Source organism: Polypterus senegalus, chromosome 14, assembly GCF_016835505.1.
Source record: "Polypterus senegalus isolate Bchr_013 chromosome 14, ASM1683550v1, whole genome shotgun sequence".
Classification (NCBI taxonomy): Eukaryota; Metazoa; Chordata; class Cladistia; order Polypteriformes; family Polypteridae; genus Polypterus; species Polypterus senegalus.
The window spans coordinates 3888088-3912923 of record NC_053167.1 but is presented as its reverse complement, the minus strand read 5'-3'; the positions used below and the strand labels follow the sequence as shown (position 1 = coordinate 3912923).

Sequence of the window (24836 nt, the reverse complement as noted above, 5' to 3'; positions counted from 1 at the left end):
TAAACTTTTTTTTTTTGCCGCTTGTGGTTCTTTGGGAGCCATAAATGGTGGAGGGTAGCTGCTATTCGTCATCCGGGTGGTTGGTTTCAGCCATACAAGGGATGTCAATGTCAACTTTATTTATATAGCACATGTAAAACAATATATGAATGCTGTGGCCAAAGTGCTTTACAATAATAGAATTAAAGAAAAACAGACGTTGTACAATTAACACCAATTAACATAAATAGAAATAAAATAAATGAACACAAATAAAATAAATAATAAATAGAAGTAATGTTACATAATCACAATGAGGAAACCATCAGTATTACTGAAGATCCCATATTACTGTAGTCCTAATTCTGAAATATACAGGGTGGTCAGATCTAGTTATGCAGATCCAGATCATCTGGATGACTTTTATTTATGTGGGGACGATTCCAGTTCAGCCCGAAGACGATTCTCCATGACGTCAGTTCGCACACTTCTCGATGGTCCGGGATTTTTCGGGTGATTTTCTATGTAATAAACTTAATAAGTTATATAGCGCAATGAAAATTGCATAATTAGATCTGGACCACCCTATAGACTTCTACTAATGGAGCACAATTTTTTTTTTGATATGTCTCCACTGTTCTCAGTTGACCAGAAACAAAATTCTGAACTAATATTAATAGAGCCTGTGTGACCCCTTGCCCATATTTTTGTTATTGTGATTATACTGACAAAAATATTTAAGTACAGCATGTCTGCCTGAGAACACACGGCTAGTCTGCATGTCTTTTCACAGAAGTCCCAGCAGCTAATATGGCTTTCCAGTTGCGGAAGCACAAAGCTGAGGGTTCAATCCCAGCCAGTGACTCACCAGGTTATGGCGAGAGTCTCTTCACCTGCCAGACCTCTATTTCTAGAATTATAAACTCTATGTATTTTTAAATTTGTAATTCTTGTTGGGAAAAACTGTTCTGTAAACGGGTGAATTTAAGATGGATGTGATGCTCATGCACCTGTTGAATAAGAATAACACACAGGGATGACACATCGCAAGGCTTTCCACAAACTTTTCCTTTTTCTTATTCACTTCAGTTGTAATTCATGACTTAACGCAACACAATTATAAACATCTTGCGACCCACAGTTTAAGAAGCATTGAGCTACATATTTAGTACACTGTATACAAAGCGTTGCACCTTTAAAACTGTCAAGTCGGGGAGCATGCACCGGTACATTGCGTTGCTGCACCCACCACACCACGTAACAGCTCGGGATCCCGGTTGTCAACCCTTCAGGCAGACACGCGGTCCAGTCCCACCCTCCGGAAATGACCGTCTATCTGCCGCAGCCAGTTGTTACATGGGCAATCCCTTGGCCTAGTCCAGCCACTCAGGTCCCCAACAATGAGGATCGTGTATGCTGGATCACACTCAGGGAATTGCACCACATGGCTGAAGTGCCGTAACTGACGGTCCCTCGCAATGCAAGTAATGTGCCTCATTCGGGACTCCATAAGTAACCACTCATTCAACACAAAGTCAAACCAGAAGTACCCAAGGATTCTCCAAAGAGACACGTTACTGAAGGAGTCCAGTCTTCATCTCAGGTCACTGGATAGCGTTCATGTCTCGCAACCGTATAGCAAAACAGGAAGCACCAGAACTCTAAAGACTTGGACTCTCGTCCTTTTGCATAGGTATCGGGAACGCCACAGACCGCTTTCCAGCGACCACATGACCCCCCCATGCTCTCCCAATCCATCTACTGACTTCATAGGAAGAATCACCAGAGACATGAACAGTAACAAAAGCAAAATCAAAAGGATGCAACCCATTAACCACAGACATTACAATTTTATGCTAGAGCCAGTCAGCAACTGTAATTAATCTACATGTTGGCGTGTTTTTGTACAACAGTTTGAGCCTTTTATAGGCGTATTCACTTATAATGTGCAAAGCACTAATTGCCGCAGCCCATGTTTGTTTGTCTGTCTGTCCGTCTGTCTGTATGAAACAGCTCAGCCCACAGTGGACCAACCCTAAATATATTTTTTGCATATTTCCCTCTATTTCACCTCTGACGTCAAACAGATCCCCAGTACAAGTTAATGAAACACCAGCAGACTGTGAGAGTAGGTAGAAAGTTACTCACTGTCACTGGCCGTTTGCACGAGTGGATGGACGAGTGGTCTATCCAGCATCTGCAAGTCCAACTGGGCTCTCATGGAAACGTTTCCATCAGCACTTGGTTTCTGCTTTCAAAAGTCTTGTCAGCAGTTTGACTGCAAATGAAAGAACTAGAACACCAACACTTCACTTCTCCCAATGCTTTAAGCCAGTTTTTTTATTCCTTGGACTGGCAACGGTCAACAAAAAGGCAGGCATGGTAAGTATATTAATCCTGTTATTGCCAAATTCCAGTCAGTGAAAAGCTGGCTATGAATTTTCAATCCACCGCTAGTACCCACAGAAGCGTTCCGCTCTTCTATCTATTATTAATTGATCAAGCCGTTCAAAGCCCCACGCTGGACCCGCGCTCATTGATCGCACGTTAATTTGCTTGAAAATCCAAGGAGAAACGCCATGGTACACAAATACATTCTCTAACAAGAATCATTCCAACTGAAATCCACTGCAACTTAAATGATATTTTTAAGTGTAAAATTCTGAAACACAACAACAAAAGAAAACTTTCTAGATATAAAATGACGTACCCTGAGGTGTGCCTATTTCACTGACCCTATAATATTACTAGGGTGACCACATGTCCTGATTCAGGCTATGCACCTCAATAAATGACTGAAGAATAACAAAATGTCCCAGCTTTAACAGACTACCTATCAAGTAAAGGATTTCACAAACATTGCTTTACCGAAACAAACCACAACGTGCATGAAATTTCAAGCTGGGACCCCGCTTACTTAGCAACGTGTGCTATATTTAAAGAGGATCCCAACAAGGAATAGCAAAGAGGGCAAAACCTGAGCACCAGCACTTATTTCTTTTCTACTTCAAGCACAGTGTGCGATCCTGTGTGCCCATTTGTGAAAGGTTTTGTTTTTTCCTATGCCTGGAGCCACCTCTGATGATGATGATGATATAAAGCAGGCATTAAACAAATGAGGATGGGCTTCGTAAGTGGTCATACATACTACACTATCTACAAGTGTCATGGTTTGGGACTTTGAAAATCTGCTCCCCCTATAATTTACCACCAGAATGCCACATTCACCTGATATCCATAATAGTCACTCACGGTGATTACGTTTGCCTTTCACTTCTGTTATTCTTTCACATTTGTTAAAACTGAACTGCTTTAATTATTTAGGTTCTGCTTACTGGCACTTGCAAATTGTCACTGTATACTAACATGGTGCATATGTCAGTGAGAGTGGTCTTAGTGATGGACTACAATCCTGCCCGTTTTCATCCTCTTGTCCAGCCCGGGTGGGATATCCTCTGGCCTCTACAACTCCAAAATGGACTGAGAAGGTTCTAGAGCTGACCTGCTGTACTCCGTCCATTGAGGGCTTACAATGTCTGCATTGTCCATGAACGCATGTGAATGTTACGCCAAGCATATATTCTCAAACTTGCTTATTAACGGTTACTTCCCATTGTGTTTTTTGAGGTATGGTATCAGATTTTTGAATGTATTTTTATAATAGAAAATGTCATCAGTTATTAGAAATCATTTTGCTACGTTTTCAGTGCCATGCTGTTTTCTCTTGGGCATCACAATTTTCTTTTGCCTTTCCCATGATGCAATGACGGTTACTATGGTGTGCAATCCCGGAAATTATGTACATTGTAAAAAATGTCAGTAAATTTAACGGTGAAAAATATTGTAAATGGTGAAAGTAAAATACCATCCATCCATTATCCAACCTGCTATATCCTAACTACAGGGTCATGGGGGTCTGCTGGAGCCAATACAGGAAACAAACACTGGACAGGGCGCCCGCCCACTGCAGAGCACACACACACATCAGGGACAATTTAGGATCGCCAATGCACCTAACTTACATGTCTTTGGGAGGAAACCCATGCAGACACGGGGAGAACATGCAAACTCCACGCCGGGAGGACCCGGGAAGCAAACCCAGGTATCCTAACTGCGAGGCAGCAGCACTACCCACTGTGCCACCGTGCCGCCCGAATATGATAATATGATGTGTATATCCATCCATCCATTTTCTAACCCGCTGAATCCAAACACAGGGTCACGGGGGTCTGCTGGAGCCAATCCCAGCCAACACAGGGCACAAGGCAGGAACCAATCCTGGGCAGGGTACCAACCCACCGCAGGACACACACAAACACACCCACACACCAAGCCCAATTTAGAATTGCCAATCCACCTAACCTGCATGTCTTTGGACTGTGGGAGGAAACCGGAGCACCCGGAGGAAACCCACGCAGACACGGGGAGAACATGCAAACTCCACGCCGGGAGGACCCGGGAAGCGAACCCGGGTCTGCTAACTGTGAGGCAGCATCGCTACTAACTGCACCACCGTGCCCACCAAGTAAAATACTTTTTCTGATAAAAAGGAAAGTTACCTTATGTTCTACTGAAAACTACCTATATATCTTAAACAATACATTTAATTATTTTTAACAGCCAAGTTCTATAAAATGGATTATTTTTCTACCTTCAAAATATGCTACATACCGTTTACTGATATATTACAAATACACTGAAAAAATCACTTTTAATTTTACGGTGTTAAAACTGTTCAATAGCGAAGGTAAACAACTGTAAAATGTAAAACGGTAAAGTGCCCCCTTTTCCCATGATGTTCCTGGTTGCACAGTACGGAAAAAAAAACTTAAATAAAGTTAGAAGACTTATTTTTCCCTTTGCATGCTGAAGGTTTTTTTGAGGTTATGGAAGCTGCTTTATGGTGGGTTATGTTTGACAAGCTGGCACACCTGTAGGACACCACAAAAGCAAACTTTACTTCCCCACCAGACAATGTGCCGTAACGTCCTTAAACACTGAATTGTTTTCAATGTGTATAATTAAATGATACCTGTTTGCTGTTGGTTGTTGTTACTTTACTAATGCAAACTGCGTACTGGGGTTTGATCCTGACAATACTTTCTAATGGTTTCTTGATTGGCATATTTATTGCAGTGCATGGATTTCTGGTTATGATTAAACATTCCCTTCTGTTGAAATTTGTTGTAAAGAAAAAACAGTTATTTACTACAAAGTTATACCGTAGACCTACAAATATTGTCACCTTTTTTACGTTTACTGTAAATTCCTAGCAACCCAGCTGCCAGCACTTTACCGTAAATGTAACATTATTTTTTCTTACAGTGTAGCTGACGTCTTCAGCACAGCGCTACAAGAGGCAGCACTTTGGATGGGTCACTCTCTGTATTAGTCCATGACGTTTTCTTTGATTTTTCTGACTTCCATTTTTGGGGTTAGATTTGGGTCTTTGATGGGACTGATCTTTGATTCTGACTTTCTGCCTGCTTATGTTTCCTCTTCTGGTCATCTCTTTAAACTTGTGCAAGGCTAACAACAATACTAGTGACAGTGTCACCAACAACATTTACAAAAGCAGAATGTAAAAGCGTTGAGCTGCTCATTCCGTCTATGAAAGCTATGTTTTTTTTTCACTTGAGGTGACTAAAGTAAACTCTCTGACCTGTCAGCATGTCGACATTGGAAGAGTGCCATCAGGTTTTCCATTTGCAGACATCCCAGTGATCAGTTTTGAACAGCACAGAAGTGATCAGGGGTGAAACGCAATGCAACGCTATACCTGCTGAAGCAAGGCACTGTGAGCAACAACACTTACAACACATCGTCCGTCTGTCTAGAGCTTCGTCACTTCTAAATTATGGGACAAGTACATTTCTTTAAGAATATATGAGTACATCTGCCTTCAACTTCTTCAAATCTATTCTGGGAAAACAAGCAATTTAAGGGTAAGAAGCAGAACTGGCACTGTCTGTGATCTCATACTGCTCTTTAAAGTAGCTGTTTACTTTGCATGTCAACTGGACCTGATGGCCATGTTATAAGCAGCAGAAATTAAAGTTTATGGTGGGGTGTAAAAAATGAGAAATGGCTAGCATATAAGTTGATAATATTTTGTATATCTTTATTTACAAATTTAGCTTTATATTGTCATAATGTTTAAAGAGCCAGTGGCGTGGTGGCTCTGAGGCTAGCGATTTGCACTGGTAATCAGAAGGTTGCTGGTTTGAATCTTGTAAAAGGCCAAAAGTGACTCTACTTCGTCTGGCCCGTGAGCAAGGCCCTTAACCTGCAATGGCTCTGTCCTCGGTATGACGTCAATCTGCAGCCTGCAAAAAGAGCATTTCTTTGCAATTCTCCATCTTACTGTCCACTCTGCAGCTCAGGCACAATGCCCCCTTCCCATTTCAACTTCTATACAGTGTGGGGGTGTAACATCCATCCATCCATCCATTATTCATATCCTAACTACAGGGTAACAGGGGTCTGCTGGAGCCAATCCCAGCCAACATGGGGCGCAAGGCAAGAAACAAACCCCAGGCAGGGCGTCAGCCCACCGCAGGGGGGTGTAACATTCGCTAATGAAACAGGTCGTGAACAAAACCTGTCAGTCCAGCATTTTCTGTAGTTTGGGTGCAAGTGAGAGAGCCATGAAGAGCGTATGGGTGAGCGAGCGAACGAGCGCTCGCGGGCAGCTGCGAGGGCCTGGGTGTTAGGCCTACACCCAGGGGTTGGAGTTGTTGTTGCTCCCGCTGAGCGACCAGGTAGCGGGAGTGACCAGAGAAAGGCCTTAAATTCCAGCCGTAAAGCCATAAATTACAATTTGATACCTTACACAGAAATATCTCGTACAGATAACAGCCATCAAACAGTGAGAATGTGAAATCTATATTTATTAAACAACAGGCACGGCGAAGGGGGCTAATGACCAGAGTGGCGCCTTACATGAATTACGTTGCAAGTACAGCCTCCTTACATTCCATCCATTCATTTTTTTAACTATTTTATTCCCGTTCCAGACTCTTGGAATCAAAGTCTATCCCAGCATCTTACATTCTAAGAGTGGAAGCAACCCTGAATGAGATGACAGTCATCGCAGATCGCACACAGCCACACTCACGCCATGACCAGTGTCAGTAACATGCTGCAGATGTTCTATCAGACGGTTGTGGCGAGTGCCCTCTTCTACACGGTGGTGTGCTGGGGAGGCAGCATAAAGAAGAAGGATGCCTCACACCTGGACAAACTGGTAAGGAAGGCAGGCTCTATTGTAGGCACGGAGCTGGACAGTTTGACATCTGTGGCAGAGCGACGGGCGCTGAGCAGACTCCTGTCAATCATGGAGAATCCACTGCGTCCACAAAACAGGATCATCTCCAGACAGAGGAGCAGCTTCAGCGACAGACTGCTGTCACCATCCTGCTCCACTGACAGACTGAGGAGACCCCACACTATGCGACTCTTCAGTTCCATCCTGGGGGGTAAACGTTAACATTATACAAAGTTATTGTCTGTTATACCTGCATTTTTATCACTCTTTAATTTAATATTGTTTTTTATCAGTATTGTGCTGTTGGAGTATGTGAATTTCCCCTTGGGATTAAAAAAGTATCTATCTATCTATCTATCTATCTATCTATCTATCTATCTATCTATCTATCTATCTATCTATCTATCTATCTATCTATCTATCTGTCTGTCTGTCTGTCTGTCTGTCTGTCTGTCTGTCTGTCTGTCTGTCTGTCTGTCTGTCTGTCTGTCTGTCTGTCCAAATAGAAGTGTGAATGACTGCTAGCAAACAGAAATCCTAACCTTGTGGGAAGTGGGGGTCAATTTATCGGCAAACTTTTGTGGAAGGGTGAACTACAAATTGAATTCAAGATTGCTTAGAAGGTAACCTTATCTCTCTATTACATAAAAGAAAACTTGAGACGAGACGAGAGTTTTTAGCCCATGAGGCGTGATCTTTTGATGAGAGACAGAGAGACACTTTCATGTCCCGCGACACATGCGACACGGTCAAGTCACGTCTTACTGACATCCACATCAGTCAGATTTGAAGAGAGACAGAGAGACACTTTCACGTCCCACCACACGAATAAGCGTAGAACAAAGAACAGCTTAAAAAATAAATGAGTTTAAAGATGACAAGTCCACGACTAAGCGAAGCAGAAAGAGCGGCGCGACAAAAAGAAACACAAAAGCTAAGGAGAGAAAAGAATGCAAATTCAGAAAAGGAATGTAAGCAAAAACTTAGCGAAGAAGCAAGATCTGTGCGTCAAAAAGACACCAAAAAGTGAAGGAGAGAAAAAAATGCACAAAAAAGGCAATAAAGAAAAATAATAATCTATGTGCAAATTTGGAAAATAAGGAACGTAATAATCAGTCCGGACAAAGTTATTTTGAAAAAAAAGTAGGTCCAAATGGGGTCACAAATAAAAGCCAATTATTAAAAGAGAAAGCTGAACTTCATAAACGACTAAGTGAAGAAGAAAGAGGAGTCAGAGTCAGAAATAAAAAACAAAGAGAAAAAGACAAAGTCAGTCAGTCAGTCATTATCCAACCTGCTATATCCTAACACAGGGTCATGGGGGCCTGCTGGAGCCAATCCCAGCCAACACAGGGCGCAAGGCAGGAACAAACTCCGGGCAGGGTGCCAGCGTACCGCAGGGCACACACCAAGCACACACCAGGGATAATTTAGGATCACCAATGCACCTAACCTGCATGTCTTTGGATGCAAACTCTACACAGGGAGGGCCCGGAAGCAAACCCGGGTCTCCTTACTGCGAGGGAGCAGCACTACCCACTGTGCCACCGTGCCGCCAAAAGACAAAGTACAACTTCATAAACGATAAAAAGCAAAGAGGAAAGAGCTGCACAGCGAAAAGAGACACAAAAGCATTGGAGAGAAAAGAATGCAAAAAAGAAAGCAAAAAAGAACAATAAGAATCTTTGTGCAAATTCAGAAAATAAAGAAAGTAATAATCAGCCCGGAACAAGTGGAATAGAAAAACTCATCAAGAAAGGTAATGAAGTACATATTCCGCAAATAACATTAGACACAAAAGGAGATCTTGATATGCCATTCGTATTAAAGCAGTTTACAGTTTCCCGTTAGAATAGCTTCTGCAAAGACAATTAACAAATCTCAGATCCAAACATTCGAAAAGTCGGTTTATTTATAAGAGAGAAAGAAACGAAACTCATTCACGGGCAGTTATACGTTGTATTATCACGCTGTAAGACCAAACAAGGAATCAAAATTGAATGTGATCTTGAAGAAAAGCTAATTCCAAATATTGTTTCTACTGGAGTTTTAAAGCAAAAGTGAACTTAATGCATATGTAACAGTTACCAAGAAAAAAAAAAAGAATACGTATCTTTAAAATGTATTTCGGGTTAAACAAAAATGGGGGTTGGCAAGCAAAGTGAGCAGGGGGCGAAGCCCTCAAGTATTCATAAAAAAATAGATATTTTTAAATCTTTTTGTTGAGCATCTTTTTTTTTTTTTTAATGGCAATGCAGGCAATATTTACATCTGACTGTTGATGATGTCTGACATGGCATCAGTTAACACAAGTTCATCACCACAGAGCAGTGCATACCCAGCATACTGCTAAACAGGAAATGATGCCATCAACTAAAAGGAATGTGAAAAGAAATAAAATGGATTTCAAAGGAGCATAACCTGCTCTTGAAGGAATGAAAACACATGGAATCCATAGAAAATTGTAACATGCTCTGGACCAGTCCAACGACGCAATGATCAACCTAACGTCCTCCTCTTTCTACTGAATCTGCTACTTTAGACACCTCTCCTGCCAATTCAAAAAAATCTACAAGATCAAAGTCAAACACACAAAATATAAAGGCCGGAGACAATGGCATAAATGGCATTAGAGCAGAGTTAATGTTTGTGATGTGCCATCCATTGGAATGACCAATGCAATGTATTTTATTACTACAAATGTTGGTGATGCACCATTTTTGCAATGACAAGGTTGACAGCAACCAGATGGACACACAGACTGACACACAGACACTTATCCTTTTAAGGATTTTAAGAAATTTTATACTGTTTAATGATAAATGTAATTGTTTTTTTAAACTGAATGGTTAAAGATACGGAATTATATTATGCTAGTTGTGTAAGCTTGTGCTGTAAAAAGCCTGAGGTCCTCGAAATTATTGAAATCGTCTGAAAAAAAATTAAAATGTAGAGCTGTCAGGTGATTGAAAGGAAGTACTCTGGGCGTCTCTCTCCTAGGAGGATTCATTTTGCTGATGTGCTCACCTTGCTTGTGTATTGGTGGCCGGAGGAAAAGTAAAAGGGATCCCGTTTTTGCTATGTTAGCGGCTCAGCGACTTTGTCTTTCTTTGGAGATTTCGTTTTGCTGATGTGCTCGCCTCGCTTGTGTTATTAGTGACTAAACGAGTTTTCTGTTTCCTTACCCCGACTCCACCTCTCACTTCCGGGCCAGACAGACACACACACTTCCACGCGTAGACGTTTATATATAAGATATTATATGTAATATGTTTAGATCTGTCGAGCCAGTGCTTGCTCTTTCAGCAATGAAGTCTCCTAACTTAATCTTCATACCTATGGGATGTGGTGGAAAATTGGAATACCAAAAAAATGACAAAAAGCAGTGAAGATACTGGGAGAATATACTAACTTTATACCGACAGTGCCCAAAGGTGTGATGCTAACTCCTGTGCTGTCCCTCTCAGTTATATGGATTTATGCACTCAGTATTGCAAACTAATGCTTTAAGTTTTTATAGCTGTGCCAAACTGACATGCAGAGTTTCCAAACATGAAAAGACACTTGAAGAGTGATGGAGTGAGTGCCGGAGTACTTTAATCACAAAAGACTAGGATGATCACCCTTCGAGTCTGCAGGCCAAATGAAGATTGATGCATTACGACCGCAAAACTTTGATTTGGCTAATGTATTATGAAAGTGTTGCGTAACTGAACTGTGCGACTGAAACAAACAGACACTGAGCAGATTGCCAGCAAAACACAAATCATTCACTGAAGCATTGCAGGTTTTTTTTTTTAATTACCAGGTCTTGCAAAAATGCTAAAGTAGTTGAAAATGCTACTTGTCGGTAACACAGACTCGAAAATGAATTCCATCCATCCATTTTCTCACCTGCTTATTCGATCAAAGTGGCAAAGCAGGCTGGGAAATAATACTGGCAGCAGTGATTCACATTGACTGTGGAAAGGTCGACAGGTGATTATGGACTACCAATCCTCGACTGCTGTGCCCACAGACACCCTTGTCTCCCGCTATGACCGTGTAGCAAAGCATGAGGACAACGGCATCATCACGTTCAGAGACAGCACTGCTGTGATTGGCCTCATCGGTGACAATGATGAGCCTGACTACAGGAGGGAGGTAGATCTGCTTGTATGGTGCAGTAACAACAACCTCAACTTGAATGTCGACAAAACAAAGGAGGTCATTGTTGACTTCAGTAACAACAAAAGGGCTGTCATGCTCCACTGTAGATCAATGGCTTCTGTGTCCAGAGAGCTTCAGGTCAAGGGGTGTCCAGATCATCAGCTGCCTTTTACTGTCAGTCAATACTACATTCTCAAAAAGCCGCAGCAAAAGGTTTTTATTTCCTGTAGAGAATAAAGAGCTTTGGGATTGTGACGGTGTGGGTCAGCTCTGCGCTCCTGGTCACATCCCTAGTTGCTGTTGTATTCCTATAATTAAAATGACATTTGAATTAAAAGGCTGTGCTAGTGTTCCTAGTGCATACAGTGAGGGATAGGATTGTATTCTTTTTGTGAAATATGTATGTTTCACAAGATGGATTTAAATTACATAGGCATTGTTTTAACCAAATCCTATCATTTCATATCTGTTTCATTTTTCTATATCTTATCTATTATAAGTTAGATAATTCAAGATGATGTTAAAAAGCATGTGCCCTTAAATCCACCCTAATGACTTGCGAGTTCATGTGCCTTTAATAAAAATAACCAACACATTATTTTGTTCCTAGAATACATGTAGTTCGTATTTTATATTTTGTGGCAGACAGCCGGGACGCCCCTTCGCTATATGTTCAGGGGGAGCAGCCATGGACTGTGCAATACCTCCCCTGGACGCTAGATAGCAACCACCTTGGGTTGGAGTTGTGCCTCGGTTTCCCACAGGGCTCCATGGGAAATTGAGTTGGGTGCAGTCCTGTTGGGTCCTGCAGGCGCTGCCAGGGGGTGCTGCAGCTGGGACTCCTGAGCCCGTATGGGCAGCATATTCTCCACACCCGGAAGTGCAGCCGGAACATGGGTGGGCTATAAAAGGGGCCAGCAGCCACGACTCAATGGCCAGAGCCGGGAGGAGTTGGACGAATCTTGGAGTATTGGTGGTGCCAAAGAAGAGTGTTTGTGCTTGTGTTTTGGGTGTTTTGTCTACTTGGGACTGTGCCTGTCTGGGTCACAGGAAAGATGTGCCCCACGAATGAAGAAAAATAAAAGGTTCTTAGTTTTTATACGTGCCTCCGGGGTGAGTCTGTGTCGGGTCAGGAGCCTATATGGCGCCTTGTTACAATTTATACAAAGTTAAATTACATTGCCTGTATTAACTGGCATGAAATAGCATCTTGTACTGTATATACAATACAAAATACAGGTACTTTACAAAAACAAGACAGTTCTCCCGTTTACTTGTTTATATACAGTAGTCCACTTGCATTACTCTTAACTTGCTCCATGTACAGTACATTCATTCTTTAAGTTTCTGAAAACTGTTATTCTGTTCAGTATTGATGGATACCGGAGCCCTTCCCAGCAACAAAGGGTGCAAAGGAAGAACCAAATGTGTATAAGATGCCAGTCCATCACTGGGTAAACTCACTTATACTCCCACACCGCCTCAATTGAGACCAATTTAGAAAGTGTAGTGCCCAGAGAAAACCCCAAACAGACATGAGGATGATGTCCAAAATCAATATAAGCCATGTCCGTACCATCAAGAGAACCCTGGACAGTGAAGCTGTGGACCGACAATTCACTAGCTGAAGCACCTGGGTACAAGTGCATAAGGGGTTAAGGTAAGAAAGCAAACTTTTATTTATTTATTTATTTATTTATTAATGTTGACCCTTTTGTCATTGCTGGCTGCCCCATCTGTCATTCATCTCCTCTATTAATTGGAGTCTAGGGTTTGTTCCTTCTGTGTATGATTTGATTCCATAATTGTCATAACTCCTTGCTGACTTGGTACCGTGAACGCTACTTCTTTGTACATCTTGGTTTGTGTTGTTTCACAAATGTTGTAGATGTTCAATCCCATATTAATAAACTAGCTGACTTGTTCAATAACTGAATCGTTGATATGGCATGTACGCTGGCAAAGCTAACGCTTTTTGTGTAATATGTATTGTAGACGCCACGTGGGGTGGACGGGCTTCCCGGCCGGAAGAAAACCCAAAAGCAAGGACTGGAAAGGGTGGACAGACAAGAGAAGATATTGCTGGGGTTTTTGTATTCCCCCAGCACGCCAGATGGCAGCAGCCCTGGTTGTCGGTGCCCCGTGGGAAGTTAATAGAGCGTGCTGGGAAATGTAGTCCGGCAGGGCAGCCCTGTTGGGGTCACAGAGTGCTGCAAGAGGGCGCTGCAGGGAAACAAGCTCCCTACTGTGATGAGGGACTTCCGTGTGACCCGAAAGTACTTCAATCGGCAATCGCCCTGGCACCGGACGTACTCCTGAGTTTGTAATAAAAGGGACCGCACTCCTGGAGCTGGGAGGTAGAGAGGCAACACTTGAATGGAGGAGGGCAGTGCGGTGGTGAGAAAGACAGAAAACCTGTGGGGGTTTTTTTGTACCATATTGCAGGTATTTGTTGTTAATAAACAACCTTTGTTTGAACCTGGGACTGTGATTCTGTGTTCGTGTCGCGTTTGGGCTTACTGACGCCTGGGAATCCATCACAATATGTAAAATTTAATGAACATGCATTCATCAGTTTTAGTTTATATGCTGTTAACTCTCCAATTAGGATTCTCGAGTGAAATTCTTGAAACTCTTTAATAAAAAATAATTCATCCATCCTACTATATCCTAATTACAGGGTCACGGGTCCGCTGGAGCCAATCCCAGCCAACACAGGGCAGGAACAAACCCCGGGCAGGGCGTACACACACACACCTGAGGAACAATTTAGAATCGCCAATGCACCTAACCTGCATGTCTTTGGGAGGAAACCGGAGCACACCCACGCAGACACGGGGAGAACATGCAAACTCCACGCAGGGAGGACCTGGCAAGCAAACCCGCGTTTCCTAACTGCGAGGCAGCAGCGCTACCACTGGCTCACCGTGCCGCCCCTTTTTTAACTTGCTCCTGTAATATTATTTCTAAAACATGTAGCCAGCTGAAAAGAATAAATAAGAATTATAATAATAAACTCTTGTATTCTCCATCTGCGAAGGGCAGCTAGTTGTGAAATCCAAATGGCATAAAACTTTAGTGGACATTAGCATTTCCTCTTGTATTTATCTGCTTTTAGTTAAGCATTTGTTAGCTCTGCTGCCTCAAAGCTCCAATGCCCTGAGCTACTTCCTTAAACTGGTCACTGCCTTTATGGAGTCCGCACCATCTCCCCGAGTCCGCATTGTTTCTGTGAGGTTCCTTCTGTTTCCACCCACACCTTACAAATACACGTGTTTGGTTTTAAATGGCGCATCTGACTGCCCTGGTCTCTGCCCGTCTGGCTATGTACAGGAGTATCCCTAATGTGAAATTGAGAACTGAAATCTGCAACACACCAAAGTCCAAAACGTTTTTGCCGCCGACATGACGCCACCTGTGTTGCCGAGTTCATTCATTTTGAATGACGATTTGGTCACCTGTAAAATCATTTGAGCGGCATGAAGCTTGACCACGCGATTGACTATGGAGTGTCTCCTGTGACGCACCTTCATGCGGGACGGATTCAATATGCTGCCTGGGTTGAGTGAAATGATGACACCTGCGCGGAAGTTTAAAAGTGATGTGTGGCACCCAAATAAAAAAAGCATACGCCACAAATGGAAAATTCCACACCTGCGGTCTCACTTTGCTTAGATCCAAGCATGAGAATATGCATATACAAAAAAATATGATTCACAAACCCTGGTGTACACTCACCTCTACACAATTTGCCCTTTATAAAGCACAATCATCTTGTATTTTTGAGTATGTGAACACAGCTTCAAAACTCATACTGACATCGCAGTTGACTTGTGCATTAATGGAACGTCGGTGCTCACGGTTAACAAAAGCAGTTTTATCCTCACATTATGAATGCTGTTAGTTACTCTGATTATGTTAGGAGAACTGGACACTTTTATATGTTGACAAAAACCTGTTATGTTTTATGTACAGTATGTTCACCCACACCATACAAAAGCTGGATGTAGCACCCCACCTGTCAGCTAAGCACTTGCAGCGCAGTTGACATGGCGGAGTGAAGGTTGGCCAGTTCCCTGAGTAATAACAGCAGGTAGTTGATATAAACTGATGAAAAACCCCAAAAAACAATTTCGGTGCAAATATGTAGCATTGGACCTGTTAAAACAGAACTAAAATACAATCTGTACACAATATACAACACTTTTGAGGTTTAACATGTTTGTCTCACCAACACACATTATAATAATGGCTCGATGATATGAATTATTATAAACATGTGAGTTATAATTTTGCTGGTTTGGCTGCATTTCTCTCCTTGATTATGTGTATCCCCAAGATATCTCATTATGTGTATGCAAAATCCAAAAATTTCTAAAATCCAAAATATTTTTGGTGCCAAGAATTTCAGATTCCAGTAAGGATACTCAACCTGTATTTCCTGCACCTGTCTGGGGCTGATTCCTCCCTTGAGATCACATGCTGTTCTATATTAACTGGAATTTAAAAATTTGCTCCACTTTGTTGCCAACTGGTATTAAGTCATTTTTTTTTTATTTTAGCTTGGTTTAAATTATGCATCACCAGTAATGGCGCACTACGATAACGTGCAGTGAATCCACTTGATTTGAGCATTCCTAGTTCTCATCCTCTCTCTTTAACGTTTAGCATTCATTTGCTCAGAGGTTGATGCACTTGCTTCTTCCTGAGCAGCTCTTCTTTTCTCCACCCTAGCGGCCCGCTGCTTCTCTTCTTTCATCGGCATCTTCTCGCGTTAAAACTGATCAAGTCAGTGTTTGTGTTGCAATTACTTAGTACGTTTTCCTTAATTTTTCAATTAAGTCTTCAATCTGCGTCAAGAATGATTTAAGATATGAAGAGGTAGGGGAAGTGACAGTGAAGGTGGTAGGGATGAGAACGGTAGCCATATGCATGCACCGCATAGCTGCCCTGCTGGCCACTGCTGAGAGTTGATTCTGCAATAAAATAAAATAAAAATAAAAATAGGAATAACATTGGAGGTCAATCATCACCCCGTAAGCAGAAAGTAGACGTCCTGCAGTATATGTGTACCACATTTCAGGTCTATAGTTCATATAGTTTGTAAGCTACAGGTGATTTCAAATCCTGGACAGACAACCGGACAGCCATGGTAGCGTATTATATATAAAGATTAAGTGCATGAAAGACTGGAAAGACTGCACAAACCACAAAATATATATATATATACTCAGCAAAAAAAGAAACGTCCCTTTTCCAGGACTGTGTATTTCAACAATAATGTTTTAAAAATCCAAATAACTTTACAGAATTTCATTGTAAAGGGTTTAAACAATGTTTTCCATGCATGTTCAATTAACCATAATCAATTAATTAACATGCACCTGTGGAATGGTCGTTAAGACCTTAACAGCTTACAGAAAGTAGGCATTTAAGGTCACAGTTCTAAAAACGCAGGACACTAAAGAGACTTGTCTACCGACTGTGAAAAACACCCAAAGAAAGATGCCCAGGGTCCCTGCTCATCTGCGTGAACGTGCATTAGGCATGCTGCAGGGAGGCATGAGGACTGCTGATGTGGCTAGGACAATAAATTGCCATGTCCGCACTGTGAGACGCCTAAGACAGCGCTACAGGGAGACAGGAAGGACAGCTGATCATCCTCGCAGTGGAAGACCACGTGTAACAACACCTGCACAGGATCGGTACATCCGAGTATCACATCTGCGTGACAGGTACAGGATGGCCACAACAACTGACCGAGTCACACCAGGAACACACAATCCCTCCATCAGTGCTCAGACTGTCCGCAATAGGCTGAGAGAGGCTGGACTGAGGGCTTGTAGGCCTGTTGTAATGCAGGTCCTTACCAGACATCACCAGCAACAACGCCGCCTATGGGCACAAACCCACCTTCGCTGGACCAGACAGGAGTGGCAAAAAGTGCTCTTCACTGATGAGTCACGGTTTTGTCTCACCAGGGGTGATGGACGGATTCGTGTTTATCGTCGAAGGAATGAGCGTTACTCCGAGGCCTGTACCCTGGAGCAGGATCGATTTGGATCGATGGCTAGGGCCATTCCCCCCAGAAATGTCCAGAAACTTGCAGGTGCCTTGGTGGAAGAGTGGGGTAACATCTCACAGCAAGAACTGACAAATCTGGTCCAGTCCATGAGGAGGAGATGCACTGCAGTACTTCAAGCAGCTGGTGGCCACACCAGATAGTGACTGGTACTTTTGATTTTGAGCCTCCCTTCCTTCAGGGACACATTGTGAAACATTTTTAGTTTATGTCTTATGGTGTTGACTCCTTTAGTGTTCATACAAATATTTACACATTAAGTTTACTGAAAGTAAAAACAGTCGAAAGTCAGAGGACGTTTCTTTTTTTGCTGAGTATATATCACAACAACAATTTTTATCTTTCTCTTTCTCACTGTACTGGGCTGGATGCCCCACAAATTTTGGGGATGATTAACTAGAAGTTTTTAAAGCTAGATGGCCATCCTGCTGCCAACCTCCTTTAGTAGCATATTACTGTATGTCACTACATTGACAATGGCCGAATTCTAATCCCAGCTCACAAGGGTAATATATTATAAAAAAAATTATTTAAAAAAAGTCAACATATACATCAACATTCCTATACTGTATATTCCTATACTATATGTACTTTACATAATGTGTTTTATTATTAACTAGCAGGAGTACCCGGTGTTGCCCGGGAATTTCCCATATGAAAGAAACAGAACATAGAAATTGAACAAACAGTGTTCTGATTGACATTTTATTGTAAGTTCCTCCACTCTGGATTGTGTCTGCTGTGGCGTTTCAGACACCCTTGAAATAGACTTTGTTGTGGCATCTGAAGTGGACCTTCCAATTCTACGCCTATTTTTCGGTGGCATGGGTATATTAGTGAAAAGCAGAAAAATTATAATGTGTTAAATGGTATTACATATGGAATAAACAGCACAGTGAGATGAATTTACGTTATTTACATTATGTCGGAAAGCGAACAAATAGCACCAGTCAGTCAGAAAGAGCAACACTGAAATCGTACTGTGAGTCGGAAACGGAGCAAATAGCACCACAAATACGGAAAGCCAGTGAGAAAGAGTAGCACTGAAACCATACTGGGAAAATTGGCGGGGAGGGGTGCTCTGTTTCTAAGGAGCGTCTGTGTTGAACCGTGATGCCATCTAACGGACGTTGGAGATGGTAACTACAGAGAGAAGTGACATAAAACCAGTGCTGCGTCTGGGGAAAATGGTGGGGGAAGGATGCTGTGTTTTTAAGGTGAGTCTCTGTCAAAAGTGCTTGCATATAACGGACGTTGGCGAATGAAATACAGCACTATCAGCACATGTGGGAGTGTGACACACGGAAACATGGGTGTGTGAGCCAGTTACGTGCACTGGGTCGTTCATGTTTTACATCAATATGACAGTTCCCCTTGACCTGATCAAAGCAGTCGGCCTTCTGATACATGGACACTTCTGCCATCTTTTGGCAATTTAAAGAAACATGGGTAAAGAGCGACGCACAAAGACCAAAGCTGCCGCTAAGCGCTGTGGTGAATGTCTGTTGCAACGTGCAGCCATCTTGCCAATGATAAGTACAGGGACGTGTGTCGAAAATTGTGTCAGTGAGAAGGTGCCCTGCGGTTCACCACAAACATTTTTCCCAACCAAACATACCCCATGACCTTCTCCTGGTCACAAAGGAGCCCCATCCCCAGTTTGGTGGCGATCGGACGCCTGGTGCAGATTTGCATGGTGGACAAACAAAAATACACGCACACATCGGCTCTGCTTTATATATTAGATGTATTATCCATCCATTCATCCATCCATCTTCCAAACCCGATTATCCAGAGCTGGGTCTTAGGGCAACTGGAGCCTGTCACTGCAAGCATCAGACACAAGGCCACAAAAACCCTTGGAAAGGGAGCCAACTCATCTCAAGGTGAACCCACACAGTCCAGGGGCCAATCACCAAACCACCTAACCTGCATGTCTTTGGAGACCTCTGAGAAGACCCAGACAGACACTGGGAGAACATGCCAACTTCACGCAGAAATCACAAGGGCCGTGAAAACCCAGTCATCTTACTGTGAGGCAGCAGTGCCACCACGTTGCCCTTACTGCATTATATGATATACGTTATACAGTTATGGGTATCTATGGACATATCTAATGGGATGTGATCCATATTTGAGTACACCAAATCAAATATAATAGTCTTCTTTAACCCTTTGACCTTCTTATCTTTTTGGTTGTGTTCAGTCACTTTGGATGGGTGACCAATTCATTGTTGGTCTCATAAAAAGCCAGAATAGCGCTTGTCACAGCTCTTTGGATGACAGCAGTGTCCTGGAGTTCTTGTACTAAACTCTAAGTTGTTTAATAACGCTGAGTTTTTCATCAGTTGATGTTAACTTTTTTACAGTGGATTCAGACCCCTTCATTTTCTGCATGCTTTATTGTGCTATCGATTTAATTTTAAACTGATAAATATGACACTCTTGCCCATCAATTTACATCAATCTAACCAATAATAAATAATTAAAACATGTTTCCATGCATATTTATTAAAACTCAATCACTGAAGTCTCTCATTATTATAAGTATTCAGACTCTTGGCTGTGGCATTCCAAGTTGTGGCTAGGTGGATCCTGTTTGCTTTAATTCTCCTTGACATGTGCTTAGAACTTGACTGGAGTCCATCTCTGGCAAATTGAATTGATTGGATGTCATTTAGAAAGGCACACACCTGTAGATTTAAGGTCCACAACTCATAGTGAATATCAGCCCAAAAAACAACCATGAAGTCCAAGGATCATTCTGTAGACTTCTGTTATCAAATCGTGGTGAGAACCACTTCTAAAGCTTTAATGGTTTCCAGGAACACCATGACCTCAATAACTGTGAAATGGAAGACACTTGGAAGCATCAGGACTCTTCCTAGAGTTGGCTATCCAGTCAAACTGAGTAACCAGGCAAGAAGAGCCTTTGTCAGGAAGGAAGGTGATCAAGAAGTCAATGGCCAATCAAACAGAACTTCATGCGTTCTCTCTCTGCTAAGATGGGGAACTTGTTGGAGGGATATCCATCTCAGCAGCACTCCCATCAAACAGGATTTTATGGTACAGTGAATAAACAGAGTTCACTCTTGAGTAAAGACAGTATTAAGGACTCTGGAAGTATGAGGCAAACGATTCTTTCTTCTAATGAGACAAAGATTGAACTCTTTGGGCTGAACTCCAGGACCTATGTCAAGTGAAGACCAGGCTCTCCTCATCACCTGCCTAATACAGTTGTGCTTGAAAGTTTGTGAACCCTTTAGAATTTTCTGTATTTCTGCATAAATATAACCTAAAACATCATCAGATTTTCACTCAAGTCCTAAAAGTAGATAAAGAGAAACCAGTTAAACAAATGAGACAAAAATATTATATTTGGTAATTTATTTATTAAGGAAAATTATCAAATATTACATATTTGTGAGTGGCAAAAGTATGTGAAACTCTAGGATTAGCAGTTAGTTGGAAGGTGAAATTCGAGTCAGGTGTTTTCAATCAATGGGATGACAATCAGGTGTGAGTGGGCACCCTGTGTTATTTAAAAAACAGGATCTATCAAAGTCTGCTCTTCACAACACATGTTTGTGGAAGTGTATCATGACACGAACAAAGGAGATTTCTGAGGACCTCAGGAAAAGATTTGTTGGTGCTCAACAGGCTGAAAAAGGTTACAAAACCATCTCTAAAGAGTTTGGACTCCACCAATCCACAGTCAGACAGATTGTGTACAAATGGAGGAAATTCAAGACCATTGTTACCCTCCCGAGGAGTGGTCGACCAACAAAGATCATTCGAAGAGCAAGGCGTGTAACAGTCGGCGAGGTCACAAAGGACCCCAGGGTAACTTCTAAGCAACTGAAGGCTTCTCTCACATTGGCTAATGTTCTTGTTCATGAGTCCATCATCAGGAGAACACTGAACAACAATGGTGTTTCAAGGAGAAAGCCACTTCTCTCCAAAATAAAAATTGCTGCTCGTCTGCAGTTTGCTAAAGATCACATGGACAAACCAGAAGGCTATTGGAAGAATGTTTTATGGACGGATGAGACCAAAATAGAACTTATTGGTTTAAATAAAAAGCGTTATGTTTGGAGAAAGGAAAACACTGCATTCTAGCATAAGAACCTTATCCCATCTGTGAAACATGGTGGTAGTAGTATCATAGTTTGGGCCTGTTTTGCTGCATCTGGGCCAGGATGGCTTGCCTTCATTGATGGAACAATGAATTCTGAATTATATCAGAGAATATGGTCATGGGTGGGTCATGCAGAAAGACAATGACCCTAAGCACATAAGTCGTTCTACCAAAGAATGGTTAAAGAAGAATAAAGTTAATGTTTTGGAATGGCCAACTCAAAGTCCTGACCTTAATCCAATCGAAATGTTGTGGAAGGACCTGAAGCGAGCAGTTAATGTGAGGAAACCCACCAACATCCCAGAGTTGAAGCTGTTCTGTATGGAGGAATGGGCTCGGTGTGCAGGAATGATAAAAAGTTATCGGAAACGTTTAGTTGCAGTTATTGGTGCAAAGGGGGGTAACACGAGATACTGAAAGCAAAGGTTTACATACTTTTGCCACTCACAAATATGTAATATTCAATAATTTTCCTTAATAAATAAATGACCAAGTATAATATTTTTGTCTCATTTGTTTAACTTGTTTCTCTTTATCTACTTTTAGGACTTGAGTGAAAATCTGATGATGTTTTAGGTCATATTTATGCAGAAATATAGAAATTTCTAAAGGGTTCACAAACTTTCAAGTACAATTGTACTAACCCTATAGTGAAGTATGGTAGTGATAGTTTAATGCTAGGGTTTTTTTTCAGCAGAAAGAACATGGAGACTTGAGAGAAGGACAAATACAGCTAAATACAGAGGGGTTCTTGAAGAAAACCTGCTCCATAGTGCATGTGACCTCAGACTGGGGCGACAGTTCACCTTTCAGCAGAACTATAACCTGAGGCCTATAATGAAGACAATGCTGAAGTATCTTTGGGACAAGTCTCTGAATGTCTTTGAGTGGCCTAGACAAAGCTCTATTGATCATCTGAAGATGGCAGTTTACAGACACTTCCAGTCCAGTCTAAAGGAGCTTGAGGGGATCTGCCAGGAAGAATGAGATAAACTGCCCAAATCCAGGTGTGCAGAGCTTGTAAAGACTTAACCCAAAAAGACTCAAAACTGTAATTGCTGCTATAGGGGCTTCTACAAAGTCCTCAATAAAGGGTCTGAACACTTATATAAATAAGAGCATTCAGTTTTTGTTTTTCAATAAATGTTTTCACTTTGTGATTATGGGTAGACTGATGGGCAAAAATGGAAAATTTATCCATTTAAAATGAAATCTACAACAGAATAAAGGGTGCAGAGTGTAAAGGGGTCTGAGTACTTTCTAAATGCACCGTAACGTAGCACACCCAGTTTGTTGTTAAGTGAGTTATGAGACTTAAAGAAAATGGAAATCATGTCCTTTCTTAACTGAGATTTCCCTTTATTTCCTGCGACTGCTTGACTAAAACACGTAAAGTGAAATGTTTCCTCTTAAAGCAGTGTGTTATAGTAGCTGAGGTCCCTGAACTTTTAAACCCTCTAGGCTGCTGGTTTAGTCCCAGTTCTAGCTCACTCTGTGCCACTCAGCAAGTCATTTACTGTGTGTGTGCCCCAAATATGGCATGTCAATGTATGCTCTCTACCTCCACTTATAAAAACAGTAGGAGTTGTTACAGACTGGCACTATATGAAAGTGTTTTGCTTGTTTAAAACAGAGAATGCCAATCACTACCTTCCTTCTTTTAGTCCTTATGTATATTCAAGTTTTCACCTTCTAGATTAACTTAGCACTGTCTCTGTTTCTCTCTGGGGATGGTGCTTTATTGTCTATATAAAATAGCAGTAATCGCAGCAGTCAAGCTGATTAATGTATTACTTTTATGTGGCGACTGAAAGAGTCTAATTTACTTTAGTGGGAACATCTCTGTCACCCATAAAGCTCTAAGCAAGGTTACTGTCAGGTTGTCTGCAGGGGTATTTTTATTATTGTGCTGCATCTTGCAGTATATCATGGAACTATTTTAAGGTTAAATCGATCCAGCTTTTAAGAGATTACGATCATTTATCTCAGAATGATATAAATCCTGGGTTTGTCCTGTAGTGTGTATCAAGCTGGGTACACACATGAATGCAAAGCTGCCTTCCTGAGATGACGAGACACAGACCTACCGCACTGAATGCTCAATGAATAGCTACACCCTTCTCCGGCTGCACACTGCTTTATTAACAGACCGGTGCCTGAGTCATCGAGTGCCTGCCTAACTATACATACATTCAAACACATTTCATTGCCCTGAAATGATACTAAAGATTACTGATTAATATTCTTTTTTCTTGAAAGTATTTTTTTGTCCATTTGTCAAGTTTGGACACTTAAGACAACTCTCGTTTGGCAGCTGTGCTTCAATTTTGTTATTGTAGTATTATTTCTTCTTTTTGGATGTATAATTTTAGTTTTCTAGGATTCTATTGTTATAGAACTACCATATATACTTGCATTTAAGTTCTCCCACGGATAAGTCGGGGCTTGATTTCCGGTATTTTATAATGTCAGTCGTATAAGTCGAATGCGGTAAACTCATGCTATTGGATCAAGAGATGCTAAAGCCCACCTGAAAGAGTAACCATGGAGCACTCTGCCTTTTATTTGTACGCATTGTGCCTACGTGACCACACGGTAATACCCAAACTATTCCGAAGCGATGTTTGCACTGTTTTGTGTTTTTTGTATCTCACGCCCTCATACACCTTTATCGTAAAAGCATCCCTTATCTACGATGGAGCGTTTGATCAGAAGAAAATATGAAGCTGGTTTTAAATTAAAAGTCGCTGAAGTAGCAAAAAAAATTGGTAACTGTGTAGCTGCAACAAAATTAGATGTGTCTGAGAAACTGATGCGAGATTGGAGGAAGCAAAAAGATGTAAAAAAAAAAAATTTAAGGGTCGCATTTTTGAATGGGCATATAAATCGGGGTCTGATTTTATGATCGATTTTTCGGGTTTCAAGACCCGACTTATACACGAGTATATACTGTAGTTTTTTTTTTTTGTTGTAACTTGAATTGAAAAAGATTTATTTTTTAACATGTTGTTTTCAGTATTTATGAGAGGATTCAAGTAATGTCACATTGTACTAGTGATGTCACGGTATTCAACAATATAAATATGGCGGCATTCGTCATTTTGCTCTGTCCTTGTGCTATTAATATTGTGTTGTATTGAGAATTACTGTGTTCTGTTCTGTGTATTGTATTGTATTTACCCCTTTTTTTTGACACCCACTGCATTCCCAACTTACCGGAA

At 41.5% G+C, this 24836-nt stretch overlaps 1 protein-coding gene across 1 annotated transcript in view; it reads right to left on the bottom strand.

Moving 5' to 3' along the window:
* The window catches only part of si:dkey-43k4.5 (potassium voltage-gated channel subfamily S member 1), a 42078-nt gene that overhangs the window by 3699 nt on the left and 13543 nt on the right, over positions 1-24836 (bottom strand). The window lies entirely within an intron of this gene.